Raw genomic sequence first — 17,189 nt, forward strand, 5'->3', positions numbered from 1 at the left:
CGTAAATGTAAGTAAATCTTTTAGAAATATAGAGACTGTAGAGAAAAAGTATAAGTGCCCAAACCACGGTCATTTCCTTTTAATGTCTTTTTTTTTGTTCATAATAAAAGTGGTTCACGTTTTTAAAAGGCAATTTAGAAAATAAATGTGATAGATATATCCCAAGGCTTTCTTATAAATGTATGTCTATTTCAGGTCTAAATGGGCCTGAGTGTTTTACCCTTTTGATGAGAGGAAATCCAGTTTTCCTCAGGACTCTTTTCTTAAAGAATTCCCTCTGGGAATCTCTGATGTGGCTAGAAGGATAGAAAGAGAGTTTTATTTTATTGCTGCCTGTCCCCTCTGCTCTGGGGGCTGGCAACCTGTTTTGGTCCTAGGACTGCCAGCTCACAGCCCCTTGTCTCCCTCTGTGAGCTTCTTCCTCCCTTTATTCATCATTAAAATGACAGGTACTCACCTGGAGAATCCAGGGTGTTGCAGGATTGAGGCTTGGGGGATGGTAGCTCCAAGTTTGGCAGCTTCACCCTGTGGCATCACTCACGTTGAATTTCTCTCCAGAACTCCATTTTCTTTCCTTCCAGTACAACCTCTTCGGTGGCAGCCTGGCCCATCTAACAGGAACTTGAGTCCTGTGATGGTCAGGGGGTCTGCTGCCCTGTGACAGGACTGGGAAGATGGCAGCCAGAGACTGGGGTTTCCCCTCAGCCTCCTGAGATTGGAGCCAGACTGGTGAGGGCCTGACTCTTTTCCTTTTTTGTTCCACAGAAAAAAACACATGGCCTGCCCCTGCTGACTCTGGGGTAATAGATGGGGCTGAACCCCTTTTTGTGGATAAGGCTCAAGTCCTCTCTCACAGTAATCCCAGGCCCAAGCACTATTTGTATGACTGGAAGTTTCCGTAACAACCTAGAGGAAGGATAAGCAGCCGCTCCCCACCCAGCACATACCCAGCTTTGCCTCCAATGTTAAGCTAACGTGGTCTCACCTCTAACAAAGCAAGAGCTTTCCTTCTATCTTTCTCAGTTTCCACCTTCTATATCTGAGCTCCTAATGTTAAAATTCCTTGCAGCTTTTTCTTGGGTTATATTCTTTTCTCTCTCCTCGTTCTCTCTCTCTAGGTGATCTCATCCATCCTTAAGTCTTTCAGATCTATCAACTTGCTGGTGACTCCCTAATATGTAACTCTAGTCAGAGCTCTCTTCAGACCTCCAAAGCGATGGTGTTGTGAGGAGCAGGGGTGATGTAAGTGATCAAGTGAGTCTGGATTCTTGATCTACTTTGAAGGTAGAGACAATGGAATGCCATGGTTGCTGTGAGAAAAGAAGAGACTTTGGGCTTCAGCAAATGGTTGAGTGGCGATCCCATTAGAGTTGGGGAAGTTTGTGAGAAGGAGAGGTTTGGCAGGGAACGTCAGTAGTTAAGCGTTGAGACGTCTATCAGTCACGCAAGAGATGTTGAGAAGGTAAGTCTCTATCAGAATGTAGGGTTAGAAAAGCGGTCAGGGGGCTGTCAGCATAGAATTCATAGGATAGGACAAGGTCACCAGTAGAATAGTATAAAAATACATCAGGTATTTACACATACATAGTACATATTTGTATTACGTTTGTGCATTTAAAATATTTTCTATTATTTATAATGCTCATATAAATATGTATATAAGTATACCATAAAGGGATATGTTATTAACATTTCCAAGTCTTTTGATTGATCACGTTGTACCATTACATTTCAGAATGGCTGTACAATTTACACTCCCTTCATCTGTCTACATATGTATCCATTTCCCTCTAGAATGTCATTTACTTAGGCATCACTTCCCAACAGGGTATAAAATAACCAGGAACCGGTGAAGGGCTATATTTATCTGCAGGCTAAAAGATGGCACTTCTCCAAGATTATGAGCAGTTCAGAGACTTTACTCTCGTAAACACAAGATGAGCAAAAGGGGATTTTGGCTTTCAGTTTAAAAGATTAACTCCAAGGGAACTGTTCTGGTTCAGATAGCCAGCTACTGTGAAAATCTGATGGCCATCAAGATGACTGATACTTCTTGAGGAGTAAGGAGGAGTATCAGTCTCCCTGATGTTGTCACGTTCCAAATGGGGTTGGGTCGTTGCAGCACCAGAAAATGGGACAAATTTCTTTAAGAAGATGGTATTCCATTTATGAATAGATGATGGAATTTTGTGAGCCTGTGTTTTTGCTGTTTTTACACCAACTGTCGATAAGGCTGTACTTATAACTGATATTGATTTAAAAAATAGATTATTGTCCCTTTTGTTAGCTATTTTCCCTGCCCTTTCTCCCAGCGACCCCATTCCTTCACTTTCACCACGCCTGGCAGTTAGGTCGGTTTCCTACTAGCTTAGGAAATGAGCCAATGACTGTTAAGTGAACATTCTCACCAGGACAGCATTTTCAGGCTGGGGGGAAGTGGTTCAAATTTATAGTAATAGTATATCTTTAGAGGACATCTTTCTCTTAGGAGCTTGTTGTATTTTATAGGCATTCAGCTTGATTCTCCCCAGGACCCAGGAGAAACCAGTAACGGTAATGACATACACAAGTACTTATAAACCTTAATGATGGATGCCCATGTTGTCTTAGGAAGGAAATGTCTACCTTGACTGTAGCCTTTCTGCTTAATGCAAAACTCTGCTGAGAGAGACTTCACTGCCCCTGCCTGACTGCCTTCCCCAAGCCCTAAATGTTGAGCTGCATCTTGGGGCTGAGTGGATTTCCCCTTCCGATACAGTGGAGGAAAAATCGTGCCCATCATTATTCTAATGTGGGAAATATCACTATAGAGACTGATGGCTCAAATATCACTCAGAGACTGTTGAATTCAATTCAATAGCAATTTGTTGAGTGGCTACTATGTGCCGGACCTTTTGTGACAGACGTGGTCCTGACCAAATACTTAGAATCTAAGGTGTGGTTTCCAGGCGTGTGCCAACAAAGCGGAGCCAGGCAGGATGCATCAGAACGAACTGGGGAGGTGTTTTAACAGAGATTCCAGAATCCTGCCTCTGGACAGCCAGTAGGTCTCTGGTGAGTTCCAGGTTTCTGCCTTTTTAAAATAAAATCTATTTTGACAAAAAAGGTGATTTTCCTGAGCTATCAAATCCAAGAATCATTGTTCTCATTCATTAGCTACACCGTGACAGCATTATATTTTAAACAACTTGGGAAAAGTAAGCTGCAGAAGTAGAATATTCTTGAACTGGCGTGTGACAGTGGTATTGTATGGTGATGAAAGTTGGAGTTTGGAAGCAGACCAAATCTCTCCTTTACCTCCTCTAACTGTGTGATATTAGGCAACTGCTTGAGAGCTTTAGCATTTTGCTTTGGCACACAGCTCTCTTCTGTAAAATAGAAGCAATACTTCCTTATTTTATAGGTTGTTTTGCTGATTAAATGAGATGTTGCACGCCAAGCGTGGCGCCATGTGTACTCTGTTAGTGGTAGTTATCGTTGCTGTCATCATGGGTAAAACTCAGGAGAAAAGTCAAACCATCTGTATTCACCCCCTTCATTAGAATATCGGGCCTCACTGTCACCAGCTCTGTAGTGACAGATATCAAAGGCATGTGCGTGCACACAGAGTTCATGTGCATAGTGTCCATAAGTGGAAGATATGACCAGTCATGTGTCTCGAATAACATTCCCCGTTAGTCTTAATCTAATTTCTTTTTGTTTTAAGGAGTAAGTTAAAAGAAAACAGTCTTATTCTTATAGGGGTTCCTAGGTTATTTTCCGTCCAAGCAAATGTTAACATCATTAGTTTTGTGTTCTTCTGGAGAGGGCATAGGCTTTCTTGGGTATGTTCCCAATCCATAAATATAGTCAATGTTGGAATGGAAGGACTGACCAGATCATACATTCTGTGCTAGGACTCTAGATTTTCCTCCTGAGGAAGACAGAAAAAGTGCTGGGACACTTCCTGAAAAATCAATGGACGTCACATAGAAACTGCAGGAGAAAAATCCCTTAAGGCTTTTATGATCTGTGGCTGGCTGCCTAGCAGTTTTAGTCATCACCAGTTAAGACAAGACATGCCCCCCAGGGGAGAAAAGGAATGTAAATTCCAGGACAAGATGAGATGCTGAACAGAGCCCCTGCCAAGCCAGGAAGGAGAGGGTTAACAGAGCCTAGGTTAGTTAGTTACCAGTTAACATTTGTGAGGATGTTTTATAGACACAGCACGTAAAACAGGCCGGATTCCAGATGTCACAGCTGAGGTTACTAGCCTCTGGAGGGATCTACAAAAAAATCCCTCTTAATTCTACTTTCTTCAGAAGGTGGAAAGAAGAGGGAAAGAGTTGGAGAAAGCAATCAGGGAGGCAAGGTGGACAGGGAATATATGCATGCAAATAGTGAGAAAGATGCTCTTATCATTTATCAACATGTTTCCAAAAACGGTTCTACAGATGTTTGATTAAAGGTACGCAGCAGGCATTCTCTGGTGTTCTTGTTACAATTTTAGTGCTTTTTAAAATGTCTGTGGTATTGTTTCTCAAACTCTTCAATACTTCATTCATTTGCTTGCTCAGTCATTCATTCATTTATTTCCCCAAAACTCCTTGAGGCATTTTCTCTAAGCCTAACAAAAAGACATTAAGGTATATTCATGCCCTTAGAGCTCACGGAGACAGAGACACAACCAGTAATTATCTTACAAGGAGATGAGTGTGAAAGCGAATGTGTGTGCGAGGTCTGTGGGAGCATGGAGGTGGGACCGAGGGCTCTGATGGAGGACTGGGAAGAACTCAGAGGAGGTGTATTATATGTTGCTGTATCTTAAAGGAGGACTACAATGTTTGCAGCTGCATATAAGAGGCTGGACAGCTCAGGTAGGGAGCGGGAGCTGCTGGGCTCCTGCTGGAGACTGAAGAAACATGAAATTATTCAAGACAAATGAAGACTATTTCGATATAGATAGTCCACTGGGCACACTGGGTAGATGCAGCAGGGGCAGCCAATTAGGATCTTGCTGGGGAGAGGGGACTTTATCTCATGAGCATAGAGAAACATTGAATGTTGTTAGGCAGGAAAAATGGTACGCTCATTCAGTATTTCATACAAACAGACCTTGTATTGTGATATTGTGCTTTGCTTTATTGTGGTTTCTTTCTTTTTTTTTTTTTTAAATCAAATTGAAGGTTTGTGGCAACCTTGCCTAGAGCAAGTCTGTTGGCACCATTCTTCCAACAGTGTTTGCTCACTTTTTGTCTCTGTGTCACATTTGGGTAATGCTTGCAGTATTTCAAACTTTTCATTATTATTATATTTGTTATGGTGATCAGTGAGGAGTGATCTTTGATGTTACTATTGTAATTGCTTTGGGGGGGGCAGTGAGCCACGCCCAGATGAGATGGTGAACTTAATAGATAAATGCTGTGTGTGTTCCGACTGCTCCACCGACCGGCCATTCCCTGTCTCTCTCCCTCTCCTCGGGCCTCCCTATTCCTTGAGACACAACGATATTGAAATTACTCCACTTAGGAATCCTACAGTGGCCTCTAAGCATTCAAGTGAAAGGAAGAGTCTATCAGTGTGGCAGACTGCACTGTGGTCTTATTTTAAGAAGTTGCCACGGCCACCCCACCTTCAGCAATCACCACCCTCCTCAGTCAGCAGCCATCAACACTGAGGCAAGACCCTCCACCAGCAAAAAGATTAGGACTCGCTGAAGGCTCAGATGATGGCTAGCATTTTTTGGCAATGCAGTACTTTTAAATTAAGGTATGTACATTCTTTGAAGATATAATACTATTCTACACTTAACAGATTGCATAATAGTGTAAACAAAGCTTTTATATGTACTGGGAAACCAAAAAAAATTGTATGACTTGCTTTATTGCAGTATTTGCTTTGTTGCCTTGGTCTAGAACCAAACCGACAATATCTCCAAAATATGCCTGTATATGTTCAACAGAGTAGAGAAAGGAAAAGAGGTAATGGAGACAGTGGGGAAGAAGGAGTTAATTTAAAGGACATGACCATTAACTAAAAACCGGCCATCCTCCAGGCATAGTGCTGGGGTGCTCCCATAAAATATTTCCTTGTAGAATCCATACATCCACACACACAATCTGTGTTGTAGCAACGATCACTTCCAGATAAGGGAATTGAGGCTCATCAAGGTTATGTAACTCACCCCAGCTGCCAAGTTCATCAATGGCTGATATCAAATGCAAACCCAAGGGCCTCTGAGGTGAAAGGCCATGCTCTGTCCTCTCTAAACATTGAGATGCCCCAGGAGAACATTACTCTAGGTCAGGATTTTGCCTGGGCTTGAGAGGATGGTGATGGGAATCTTTTGGTAACTTAAAAGAAGGCTTGAAAGAACCGAATGAAATAGAGTCTAGCTGCAACAACTGAATAAGACCTCGAGTCTTACTCTTCCCGTCACAAAAGACAAAGAAAGATGATCAGGATTAACACAGTTGGCAATCTCAGCAGCCCGCCATCAGCGGTGCACTCTGAGCACACCCTGAACAGCACTTAGCCCTGCCCCAGCCACCCTGACTGACAAGAGAAGTGCTCTGTCTTCCAAACATGCAGAACGCGGACGATTTTTCCAAATGAATTATTCATTCAAAGCTTCCAACAAAATGCACGTTGCTTTTCATTCAGTGAGGGGGCTGTGAGGAGGGGGATTAGAAGTGCTGAGGTGACAGGAAGGATGTTGACATTATTAAACAGATGGAAGTGCTGTAATAATAAGCTTTAAGGTAACAGTTGCTAAATAAAGGCAAGCCTAGTGAAATATGCAATTAAACAAGAACAGAAATTGATTGGTGAAAACAAGTCAGGGAGCCCAAATGCAAGTTGGTTTGGTACCTAAGGAGTGAGAAGAATGTAAAGAAAAAATATGTTTTCTGGAAACAGTTGTGGTTTCTTAAAAAGTCAAGTAATTATTAGAGATTCAGAAGAATTCTTTGATGAATGCTGAAATATACCTGCTAATATTATTAGGAAATATACTAGCCACAGGAAATCGCAGGCAGATGGTATTTTAAAATTGATTTTTTCCCCCCAGAGGACAGAGAAAATTTGGGAATTGTCTTTCAAGGATATCCTTGGGACACATAAATAAAATACAAAGAAAAACATGAATCAGAAAAATTAAGGACATAGAAGACAAAGGTCTTATTATTTGGAATTCTTTCAAATCTGTGAGAAAACTCTAAAATCCCAATTAAAAGGGGTAAAGATATTAATGAGCAGTTCACAAGGAGAAATCAAATGGTCAATATAATTTCACACAAAAACTATTCAAAAATCAACCATCACAAAAATTCAAAAGAGAAGAACAATTTCAGATACTCTTTATTTATTTAGGCAGCTCAACTGGCAATCTTTAAATGATGAGTCTTGGCAAGTTTGTTAAGGATATGGGCATCATCATACATTGGAGTTGGGAATGAAATTGATATATATGTCTGGAGGCCATTTTGGTAATAGTTTTACATAAAAATTGAGAAATTTATAAACACATACAGTCAGAGAAGTAATGGAAACAATATGCAAATGTTTGTAATTGACAGAATAGTTATCCCATGAAGACCTTTACCTGCAAGACCTACTTTAGTACTTACTGCTATGCTTCAAAGTTGGCAGCATCTTAACCCTCATTAACAGCAGAAGGAACAGGACTAACTTCTTAGACATTAGTTATTGATAATTTTGCTCAAGGTCTCTCAATTTGTAAGGCATGAATGAAAAAGGATTAGAACTCAAGTCTGACCACAGAGCTTGCATTCTGTTCTTTGTGGGAGAGTAGAAGCTGTCTTAAAAAATTTCAACCGAACTGGTTTATCAGATGAATGTACAACACATTCCCTCTGCAAATCCCAGGGATGAATGTTCAGTGCATGCTATGCACCTGTCACCAGTAGGTATCCCTCTATTGAGCCCAAATACTTCTGCTTCTCTAGCTAAGTTACATGTTTACCAACAGTCAGTTGGGTTTCTCCCCATGCATTTATTCCAGGTGTAATTATCACTATCATTACATAATTTAATTAATATTGTATAAATTCTAGGCCCCTTATGAGTGTGAAGAGATTTTGTTTCTATGAATCCTCAGTTAATACTTTAAACATACTTCATACACTTGAGCTGCTAAACAAACAAACAAACAAAAACTTGTTGAATTAAGTTGGAGCAAGACAGTTATGAAATATTAGGAAAATTTTATTAACTCAATATTAATCATTTCATAACTAATGGCTTCATGTTTCCTTATGTTCTTATTCCACTTAAAATACTAATAAATAACTAATATTTATGGAACACTGTGGTAGGCAGAATAATGCACTCTTCCCCCCCATCCCAGCCCCCCAAAAAGATGTCCACATCCTAATCCCCAGAACCAGTGACTATGTTAGGTTACTTGACAAATGAAATTTGGCAATGAAAGTTGCTAGTGTAAAATAGGAAGATTATCCTGGATTATCTGGGTGGGTCCAATGTTATCAGATTGATCCTTAAAAGTGGAAGACTGGGCTTCCCTGGTGGCGCAGTGGTTGAGAGTCCGCCTGCCGATGCAGGGGACACGGGTTCGTGCCCCGGTCTGGGAAGATCCCACATACCGCGGAGCAGCTGGGCCCGTGAGCCGTGGCCGCTGAGCCTGTGCGTCCGGAGCCTGCGCTCTGCAAAGGGAGAGGCCACAACAGTGAGAGGCCCGTGTACAAAAAAAAAAAAAAAAAAAAAAAAGTGGAAGACTGAGGTAGAAGAAAAGAGAGACAAAGAAATGTGTGATGAAAGATGCAAGTTCAACACGATCCATGTGAGAAGGACCCAACCTGCCATTACTGGCTTTAATGGTGGAGCACGGGGCCACAAGCCAAGGAGTGAGGACACCCTTTAGTAGCTGGACTAAGGCAAGGAAGTCAGTTTTCCCCTGGAGCCTCCAGAAAGGAACACAGCCCTGCTGACACCTCAGTTTTAGCCCAGAGAAATCTGTGTTGGACTTCAGACCTATAGTACAGTAAGATCATAAATCTGAGTTGTTTCTATGCTACTAAACTTTTGGTAATTCGTTACATTAGCAGCAAAACACTGCTATACACGTATAGTTTAATCGTTATGACCCTCTCAAATGCGCCGCTTTTGATAACTTACTTTGTAATAAGATCTCAGAAAAGGGAAAAAGAGTGGAATTCAACATACCCATAACAGTTGCTACTACTGTTAAAAAGAGAGAAGGGGTTGTTGTAAAGCTCTGTTGAGGGAATTGATACAGAGTGCAGTGGTTTTGAGGTAGAGAGAGTCTAGAATCAGACTCCCTGTCAGAGACCAGCCTTTGCAACTCTATACATAACTCTATAGAAAAGTCCCTGGCACCTGACTGGTACTCAGTAAATGTTAGCTATTTATGATGACATGACAGTCCATCAGAAGTGCAAGTCACTCTAGAACATGCAAAGGAAAAGTATTGTTATATTGAGTGGGCCAAACAGTTCGTTTGGAAAAACCCAAACGAACTGTTTGGCCAGCCCAATAGATCTAGGTTAACTCTGCAGACCTGTCCATACCCTTCCCCTACTTGCATCTCCTGCTTGGTCCAGTTTGGTGGGTTTGCTATACAGTCCCTGAACCTTTTTCCTCTTCCTGGTTAACTTTTCATTCTCTTCTTGCCAAGTCCTATTCATCTCTTAAGTTTTAGCTTGAATTTCTTTTCTCTGAAATCTTCCCAGAAAACTGCTGCCTGTAGTAGTAATCTTTCCTTTAACCCTTCTAGAACTGGGCCTGCATGGTTATGGGATCAGAGTTCACGTTTCCAAGGATTGGTGTTGGAAATTCTCTGTGGAATAAATAAAAGGATGAGCTCAGGGGAGAAGGGGTGATTTCTCAGAAAGATAGGAGACTACTGACCTGAAAATTCCATAGGAATGCTGAAATCTCTGAAGTCAGGAAGGGTATCTTTAGGGTGATGAAACTTTAAGGAAAGAGAAATGAGCACTGACTTTAGGCCCAGAAAGAGAGAAACAATGGGGATGGCTTTTAAAAAATTGTTGTTGTTCTGTGTTAATGAGATGCCTGAAATGAGGTTTGTGGGGCTGTCTTCCCTACCATCATTACGACTTGAGGACAGAAGTGAAACAGTACACATGCATCATTATACCACCTACCACAGTACTGTGCCTTACACACAGCCAACTCTCAAAGAAAACTTGTTTCAATTGTTATTCATTGGATTCTGAATGCTCTACACATTCAAATGTTCCAGGAAGGCTCAGTACATAGTGGGAATTCAGGAACTTACTTTAATAACTATAAAGTTAAAAATAAAACATAAAATATAATAAAAATATAAACAGAATAGGAAGATAAGACACAGATGGGGAAAATATTTGCAAATGACACATCTAATAAAGTACTGTTATCTAAAATATACAAAGAACTCTTAAAAGTCAACAGTAAGGAGACCAACAACCCAATCTAAAAAATGAGCAAGACTTAGATGCCTAACCAGAGAATGTATACAGATGGCCAAGAAGCAGATGAAAAGATGCTCAACATTACATGTCTTTAGGGACTTCTGAATTAAAACAATAATGAGATACCACTACACACCCATTACAATGGCCAAAATTCAGAACACTGACAACACCAAATGTTGGCGAGGATGTGGAGCAATAGGAATGCTCTTTCCTTGCAGGTGGGAATACAAAATAGAACTTAGGGAGATGGCAGTTTCTTATAAAATTAAACATACTCTTACATACTATCCAGTAATTATGCTTCTTGGTATTCTCCCAAATGAGTTGAAAACTTATGTGTACACAAAAACCTGCACATGTATGTTTGTAACAGCTTTGTTCAGAATTGCCAAAACTTGGAAGTAACCAAAAAGTCCTTTAGTAGGTGAATGGATAAATAAACTGTGGTGGAGTAATGGAAATAAAAACAAAAATGAACAAACGGAATCTAATGAAACTTAAAAGCTTTTGCACAGCAAAGGAAACTATAAACAAGATGAAAAGACAACCCTCAGAATGGGAGAAAATATTTGCAAATGAATCAATGGACAAAGGATTAATCTCCAAAATATATAAACAGCTCATGCAGCTCAATATTAAAAAAACAAACAACCCTATCAAAAAATGGGCAGAAAACCTAAACAGACTTTCTCCAAAGAAGACATACAGATGGCCAAGAGGCATGTGAAAAGCTGTTCAACATCACTAATTATTAGAGAAATGCAAATCAAAACTACAATGAGGTATCATCACACACCAGTTAGAATGGGCATCATCAGAAAGTCTACAAACAACAATTGCTGGAGAGGGTGTGGAGAAAAGGGAACCCTCTTGCACTGTTGGTGGGAATGTAAATTGATACAGCTGCTATGGAGAATGGTATGGAGGTTCCTTAAAAAACTAAAAATAGAATTACCATATGACCCAGCAATCCCACTACTGGGCATATACCCAGAGAAAACCATAATTCAAAAAGACACATGCAGGCTTCCCTGGTGGTGCAGTGGTTAAGAATCTGCCTGCCAACTCAGGGGCCACAGGTTCAAGCCCTGGTCCAGGAAGATCCCACCTGCCATGGCACAACTAAGCCCGTGCGCCACAACTACTGAGCCTGCACTCTAGAGCCTGTGAGCCACAACTACTGAGCCCACGTGCCACAACTACTGAAGCCCATGTGCCTAGAGGCTGTGCTCTGCAACAAGAGAAGCCACTTCAGTGAGAAACGCATGCACCGCAACGAAGAGTAGCCCCCGCTTGCTGCAACTAGAGAAAGCCCACGCACAGCAATGAAGACCCAATGCAGCCAAAAATAAAATAGCTAAATAAATTAATTAAAAAATATTTTTGAGAAAAAAAAGACATATGCATCCCAATGTTCATTGCAGCACCATTTATAATAGTCAGTTCATGGAAGCAACCTAAATGCCCATCAACATATGAATGGATAAAGAAGGTGTGGTACATATATACAGTGGAATATTACTTAGCCATAAAAGGGAACGAAACTGGGTCATTTGTAGAGACGTGGCTGGACCTAGAGACTGTCATACAGAGTGAAGTAAGTCAGAAAGAGAAAAACAAGTATCGTTTATTAACTCAATGTGGAATCTAGAAAAATGGTACAGATGAACTGATTTGCAAGGCAGAAATAGAGACACAGATGTAGAGAACAAATGTATGGACACCAAGGGGAGGGGTGGCGAGTGGTGGTGGGATGAATTGAGAGATTGGGATTGACATGTATACACTAATATGTATAAAATGGATAACTAATAAGAACCTGCTGTATATAAAATAAAATAAAATTCAAAAAAAGACATAACATTGTTCTTCACAGAGAAATATTAATGAAAATATTGATAATAAAATTATTAAACTCAAAAAAAAAAAGAAATTAACTGTGGTGCATCCAGACAATGGAATATTATTTGCCACTAAAAAGAAATGAGTTATCAAGCCAGGAAAAGATGTGAAGGAAACTTAAATGAATATTACTAAATGAAAGAAGCCAATATGAAAAGGTTGCATATTGTATGATTTCAACTATCTGACATTTCTGTGAAAGCCAAAACTAAGGAGACAGTAAAAAGGTTGCTAGAGGTTAGAGGAGAGGGAAGGATGAATAGGTGGAGCACAGAGAATTTTTAGGCTAGTGAATCTACTCTGTGTGATACTATAAGGTAAACTATGGGCTTTGGGTGATAATGATGTGTCAACGTAGATTCATCAGTTGTAACAATGTACCACTCCAGTGACTGATATTGATGGTAAGGGAGGCTGTGTGTGGGTGAGATCCGGGAAAATGTGGGAACTTCCTGTACTATTGTTCTATGAATTTAAAATTGCTCTAAAACATAACGTCTATTAATTAAATATACACAATCTTTTATTTATTTATTTTTATTTAAAACAAGTCTTATTCTCTAAATATCCTACTTTTATACAGGGTGCCCTGCCCCTTTTTTTTTTTTTTTTTGCGGTACGCGGGTCTCTCACTGTTGTGGCCTCTCCCGTTGCGGAGCGCAGGCTCCGGACGCGCAGGCTCAGTGGCCATGGCTCACGGGCCCAGCCGCTCCGCGGCATGTGGGATCTTTCCGGACCGGGGCACGAACCCGTGTCCCCTGCATCGGCTGACGGACTCTCAACCACTGCACCACCAGGGAAGCCCCATACCCCATTTTTTAAAACATTCTTGTTTTGTCCTTAGTATACAGTTTTAAGTCGTTACGAGGACCTATAAAATCCACTATAATCTAACACCTGTTTACCTTTCAAGTCGAGACTTGCTCTCTTGCCCTTCCTCACTTGTTTGTGCTCTCATTAAAACAGAAATTCAGGGCTTCCCTGGTGGCGCAGTGGTTGAGAGTCCGCCTGCCGATGCAGGGGACACGGGTTCGTGCCCCGATCCGGGAAGATCCCACATGCCGCGGAGCGGCTGGGCCCGTGAGCCATGGCCGCTGAGCCTCGGTGTCTGGAGCCCGTGCTCTGCAACGGGAGAGACCACAGCAGTGAGAGGTCTGCATACCACACACACACACAAATACAAACAAACAGAAATTCATTCTGTTACTTGAGAATACTTTCATTTTGTTGTTTTCCCCACCAGCGCCTTCACACTTGCTGTTCTCTCTTTCTAGACTCTTATGTCTCTCGCCCATTTATCTCCCTTTGTTTTCTCAAACGTGTCTGCCCTACGTAATTCTCAGGCTATTGAGAAGATTAAAAATCAAATACATAATTGCAGGCTTTCTAAAAGGAAAAAAAAAAGGGTGTTTTACATTTGTTGAGCCCTAGTTATGGAAACCCAAGTTGCTCTGTAGGATCAGAAAAGGCATCTCTGAAGAAGTGATTGTACAACTGAAACAGGAAAGGACTGCAAGTATGAATCATGTAAGTGAAAGAGAAAAGCCAGGCTGGGCAGTGTGGGGCAGTGATTACAAACAGACTCTGATCAGAGGGACTTAGGTCCAATTCATAGTTTCTTATAACCACATGACCTTGACAATCAACCTCTTCAAGCCCCAGTTTCCTCACCTATAAAACTGGAAATATGATAGCCTCCTACCTGGTAGGGTTTTTGTAAAGATTATGAGTGTAAACATTAAGTCTGTATTAAATAGAATTGGCATTATTATAGATTCCACTTTAAATATGTTGAATTTAAGTGCCAGTGGGATACCCGATGTCCTAGGAAACAGCTGCATATGTACTTCTGAATTTCAGGAGTGAGATCTCGGTAGACGATTTTGATTTGGGAATTATCAACATACTCATAGAAGTTGAGCTCTTGGGATGGAATGAGGTGACCTAGGCAGAATGTGAAGAATGAGAAGTTAACAGCCTTGGACTTCAACATTTACAGGGTGGGAATAAAAAGAGAACCAGAAAAAGGGACTGAGAAGACATCAGGGAAGTTAAGGTGTATTTTATTTGAAGAAGACAGATGGTCCGTTTGATGCAATCAGTAACTTCGTGACTCGCCTCTGCATTCCAGATCCACCATGCATGTGAATAAAATTATGTTTTAGGAAAATGACAAATTACTACATATCACAGAGCTCCAAGGGTTTCTGACAAAGTCAAATCTCTGACTGTTACATTTATGAAAGTCAAGAGTCTCATGAACTTTTGGGTGCCCTGATATGATCAGCATATGTCTTGAAACACAAAATTTAGTCATCTTTGTAGGACAGTACTGTTTATGACATCACTGGCAATAAAACTATCCAGGCTTTAAAAATAAATTTAAAATACAGAATTTTTCTTGACTACTACTTCCTGTAGCAGTAAAATCCATACTTTGAGTTACATCCAGTTGTGGGTAGTTTAATTAAAAGCCAGCACCCCATGAATATTATAGAGATAAGAGACCTGCAAGCCAAGGGTGAGGTGCCTTATCCCAAAATGCAAACCTAACAAGTGGTAATGTTATCTTCTGGATTGGATTTTTAAATAGAGCAGCTGTAATGCCCCATAAAGCAGCACTGTTAATTTGTAAAGTTGAATTGTACCCCTTCTCTGCATCCCTTTGCTGGATTTTAGTTCTGGTTGAGAAAAGAGGACATGAAACTTGAAATAAGATCTTTGCATAACGAACAGATATAATTCATAACCTGACATGCAGAAAATAGCCATCTGCTAACAAGCATCCATGAGTGGCCTGGCCATTTGTTGAAATCTCCTGGGTGAACCTAGATTTAATCCTACATAGAAGAGCAAGGTGTTTCTGTTCTCAAAGGAAATAGCCGGTCTGCACTGACTGACATGGATGATGCTGGCAGTAACACCGTTACAGATAATGGCCATTTGCAGAGCTTTGGGTAGGTGGGCTCGTTCACTTAAGAGTGCCATGCTGCCTTGATTTCACCAGGTTGGGATCAAAAGGGGCTTTAGCTTGAAGTGAAATGAGTGAAATGAGAAACAGAAAGCCAGAAGCTCACCCCTTTGGGGCTACTAACCCTGCTTTCCTAAGCTTGCAGTGTTTTGAAAGCTGCTCTGTCTGGCCTTTGAAATTGCATTCAAATCCTTCTCTGAACGTCCTCTGACAATAACCAATCTCGTATGATGAGGGCAACTTGAGACTGAAAAAGGAACACATAACTGTGATGTGGGTCTATTGAATATACTAGAAGGCATCTTAAAGTGGAATAATACAATTGGTTTCAAAAGCTACACTTCCCCCCAAAAGTCACCAGCAAGGGTAAATTGGATGGGAATGCGTAAAAATTGAGTTCCTTGGGCTTTTTTATCCGTGACTTGGTACTAGTAAATTTTCCTCAATCTTCTTTTATTTCCTGGCTTGTTCTTCTTTCATTCATGTACTAGAGTAGAATATAAACAGCTGGTTCATTTGCAATCCATTATGACATTTATAATACTGCCATCCTCATAAAGACAAGGTTTACTGTTAAGAATATGCTGTTTCCAGAGTCTAACAACTTGTTATCTGACAGATTGTGTATCTGGATTTCTAATTTCTAATTCATCACGGTTCGGTCTACTTGAAACTGACCCCAGAAATGCAAACATGGGGCTTTTTTTCTTTGCTTTTAAGAATAACAATTGAAACACGACCAATTACTCAAAATGAACCTGCTCCCTTTGTCTCTTTGGGGTGAAAATATTATTTTTAGCCAGTTCCTAGGTTTATATGAGCTGTACATTTTGATCCTGACACTTCCCTCCTGGTATTTACACTTTTATTCATAGACTTGGAAATTGACAAGGTACTGGAAATAGTCTTTCAAGAATTCCTGTTTTAGGAACTGTGCACCAAAGGGGGAAATATCAGTTGCCTCCACCTTAATGGGTTTAAACCTCAGCCAGGGGAAAAAAATAAAAGTATGTCTTTTAAAGTAATACCATATCATTTTCTTAATCATGCTGATTCTGAATAATTCAGCCTTTATGGAAGTTGCAGAGCCAGAATCTATAGCTCTGTGTCTCGAGGGGGGGGGTAGTTTATTATCACGGAGCCTGACAGGAGAGCGCTCTGGCAGGTTAATTGCTGCAGCAGGACTAGCTGGGAGTTTGCTGGTTGATATATAGCAAGTAAAGGGAAGGAAGGGGATTGACTGCCTGTTATAGCACAAATATCTTCATGCGCCTCAGGTTGCTCAGAAAGAGATGAGAAATAAATGTTCCCTGTTCATTTTCTGTCTGCACAATACAAATAGCCTCCGGCTGAACATGGCGTCTGCAGCACAGAGACTTTAGAAAAAAGAAGAGGAAATTTGCAAATTAACATTATTAGAAACATTCCTGCCTGAAAGTGCTGAAAATCAATTTCAATATGTTTTGCATTTTAATGAATTGCCAAAGAGATAAATCAGCTGTGTTTGAAGAAAGCTTGCCTGGCAATGATGTTTTCTTATCACATCTTGTCTTAACTGATAGCATTTAAAATGAAACCAGCGTTAATTGGAGGCATGGGAAATATAACTGCTAGTTAATGAAGTAAATGCATGCAAGTTAGGCAGAATTAGAAATTTGCTTTAGTGTACTAACTCTTTATATTGTCTTTCTGCTCTTACAGCTCCTAAAACCAAAGTAGTAATGCTCAGTATTATAAATGGTTGAAAGGCAAAGCAACATTGTTACCGGACCCTATAGCTAAAGGCCACTGTTCTAATCCCCCAGTGGAAACAGAATGCAAATGGTACTGTTGTTTTCATTTTACAAGGTAAACAACAA

Source organism: Kogia breviceps, chromosome 8, assembly GCF_026419965.1.
Source record: "Kogia breviceps isolate mKogBre1 chromosome 8, mKogBre1 haplotype 1, whole genome shotgun sequence".
Taxonomy (NCBI): Eukaryota; Metazoa; Chordata; class Mammalia; order Artiodactyla; family Physeteridae; genus Kogia; species Kogia breviceps.